The sequence below is a fragment of the Rhinopithecus roxellana genome, chromosome 16 (assembly GCF_007565055.1).
Source record: "Rhinopithecus roxellana isolate Shanxi Qingling chromosome 16, ASM756505v1, whole genome shotgun sequence".
Taxonomy (NCBI): domain Eukaryota; kingdom Metazoa; phylum Chordata; class Mammalia; order Primates; family Cercopithecidae; genus Rhinopithecus; species Rhinopithecus roxellana.
The window spans coordinates 114,632,278-114,635,346 of record NC_044564.1 but is presented as its reverse complement, the minus strand read 5'-3'; the positions used below and the strand labels follow the sequence as shown (position 1 = coordinate 114,635,346).

At 56.6% G+C, this 3,069-nt stretch overlaps 1 pseudogene; it reads right to left on the bottom strand.

The window, feature by feature from the left end:
- Positions 1–1,137: 1,137 nt before the first annotated feature.
- Positions 1,138–2,792, bottom strand: LOC115893962 (annotated as a pseudogene).
- Between the last annotated feature and the right edge of the window lie 277 nt (positions 2,793–3,069).

Sequence of the window (3,069 nt, the reverse complement as noted above, 5' to 3'; positions counted from 1 at the left end):
TCCTGCTGTGTGCAGAGCCCAGGAACACCAGAAATCAGAGCTGTGTATATGGTCCAGAGGGATATTGACACTCTGAAGAACGAGTCAGTCATTGACCACATCCTGCATCACAAAACAGGGGCCTTTTCCAGAGTGAAGGCAAGGAGAGAACGTATTCACCACCCAAGAATGTATTCACCACCGAGGTGAACACACAAGATTTGTGGGACTGCCAGGCCCACCTTTTCTCACAGAGGAACAGGATGAAGCCTCATTGTGCAGGTTCCAGCAGGCTCCCAGGTTGGGGGCTGTGATCAAGAATAGGAAGGTCACACTCAGGGTCGGAAAGGCCCAGAAAGCTAGGAAGTCCCTCCGTCAGCTACTGTGCCCCAGGACACCACCGTCCACACATCCCAGTGCCTCCTGCCCCAGGGAGAAGAGTCTCTGGGCCCAGGACCCGAGGTCTGCAGAGACTCAGGAGACACAGAGCCCTGGGGTTCACCACAAGCTTCATCCAAGGGTAAAATGCAAATCAGGATGAGGCATTTGATTCAGGGTCCTCCTGCACTGAGAAGAGGGAAGGACAAGAAGAGCCATGGCCAAAGCAGGGCGAGTCAGGATGAGGCAGAGGCCGAGCTGCAGGCAGAGCCACCTCTGTGGACCTAACCCGGGGATGCCAGGTTCCTCCGGCCACCGCCTCCCCATACTCCTCAGCTGGCTTGGGAGGAGGCTTTCCATCACTATCCCGAAATTCTGCTCCAACAGTAGGCATATAGAGCTTCTGACTCTCTAGAAGCAACGTCTGCATACACCGAGACAACTTGAAAGACCTCCACATAGCGCGGCTCTCTAGTGACGCCCTCTGTCTGGCATCAGCTGGACTTCTGTGTCTCTTCTATCAGCCATGCTGGCTGCCGTCGAGGCAGTGCCTGGGTTTAAGGGATCCCAGGACTTCGTGCTCAGAGTGTGCAAGGCTCCACCTCACCCTTCCTGAGCGCCTGCCTGGGCTGCCCACACGCACCTGTGCTGGGGAGGGGCAGAGGCGGCCACACCCATCCACATCTACCTCTTCCTCTGGGCCAACTGTTCACGGACCAATCACTCAACATACCACCCGTTCTTCATACATTTCCAAAAGAAGGAATGAAGAACACGGTGGCATGTCCAGAAGCCTTTTTCTTCTGGAGGGAAAACAAAACTTTGACCAACGACATAGATAAACCAAATGTCTGCCCTGCTCCCTGACAATCCTTCACTTTCTGCAGCCGCGTGCAGAGGGGGACACGGACCAGGCCACCGAGGCTTCTATGAAAACCAATCTCTCAGTCACCCTGAAAGATGGCTAAGAGCCATGGAGCTTCCTATTTCACCAAATGTGGAGGGGACGTTTGGGGGTGGTGGGCCCTGCATTCAGACGGGAAAGAAGAAACAGGACCCACTGCTGGGATCCAGGGCCAGCGGCCCCCAGGAGTCCCTGGGCACTCAGCTGGAGACGGCACCCCCTGAATTGCCACGCACAGTACAGCAGTTCCCCTGCTCTTCCCTTCTGTCCATCAGGACCCATGGAACTGGGCACCCGGCTCTGGGGTATGGAGAGCACACAGGAGGCCTGGCTCCTCCTCACCCCTGACTCCACAGAAATGAGTCTCAACTCAAGGTCCATTTAAAGGTCTTGGCTTTCTTTCCTGTTCCAACTCCAGAGAGGGTACAGATGTCCACAGTGAGGGGATGGTTACTTGACCACCAGGTGTGGAGCGGCCCTGGCCAGCTGCTGGGAACCCCGCAGACCGAGGTTGTGGCTGGTGCAGGGGGAAAGTGAGATCCTCTCCTCCTCTCTCCTGCCAAGAGTGGGCCAAAGAGAGAAAGGCCAGGGAAAGGTGCACTAACAAAACCGAGTGGGAAGGAGGGGTGACAGTCACAGCTTTCTACACGGAATCCTGCATGCCACAAGAAGTGTCCCCACTCCTTCAGGGCACCTACCTCCACGCTGGGAACACAGTATTAGACCTCGGCATGAGCCACATGTCCCTGCCCACTCCTCGCCCAGAAGGGGATCAGGAACAGGAAGGAGTTTCCAGTGCCATGGACAAGCCCTGGGTGAGCACAGGATTGGGGGTCCTGCTGTGGTGGGTCCGGGGCTGACCAGAGCAGGTCCTAGAAGCAGGCGAGGTGCTGTGCAGTCTGCAGCGTAACTCTGAACTTGACAATGAGGTCTCCCCGCTGAGTGCATACCTTGAGGAAGGGAAGCACCTTTCCGTGGAGTCTGCCAGGTTGCCTGCCAATGGCATTCGTGCCCAGCTAGAGGACCAGCCACCATCCCTGCTGGCCGCAAATGTCCTTTCAGACAAACACGGCACCTTGAGAAAATGAGGCAGAGAGTGAGGGGAGGGTTTGGGTAGGAAAGTCACCGGCTGGTACTGACAAGGACGCTGAGGGTACAGTGGTTCCATCTGAGCAGAAGTGTGTGCCAGGGCTTCTCTTGGAGCACGAAGACAATGCTGCAGGGATGGCTTCTGGCCTGGAAACTCCCTTTTGGGAAAGTGACCTGTGGCTCCATGTAGCTGTTCTGCGTGCGACGGTGCTGAATCTTGTCCTTGTCCTTGTCCTTGGTGGGACCCCTTGTGCTCCGGGTGGAGGAGCACTCTGTGACCTCCCTGGACCAGGCAGCGCCACAGGAGATCCCCTTCAGGCACTCCTGCACGGACCAGGCCACCGAGGCTTCTATGAAAACCAATCTCTCAGTCACCCTGAAAGATGGCTAAGAGCCATGGAGCTTCCTATTTCACCAAATCTGTCCCACCATCTGCAGGACGCGTGTGGTGCTCCCGGCTCTCCTTAGACACTCTCAGCCGCTGAAGTCAACTCACCAAGCATCCAGGATAGGCTTCTCCCTGTGCCTCTGGGTCATGTGGTCAAGGCCAATGCAGGGCAGAGGAGTGACTGCTGGAAAAGAAGAGCCCAGATGAAGTGCAGTCACCTACCTGAAGTCGGGCTCCCCTGGAAGTCCCCATGAAGTAAGTCTAGGAAGAAACCACCAGAGCCACTGAGGGCCGCTAGATACCCAGTGGGGAGGGAAATTTCGGGCAGCGC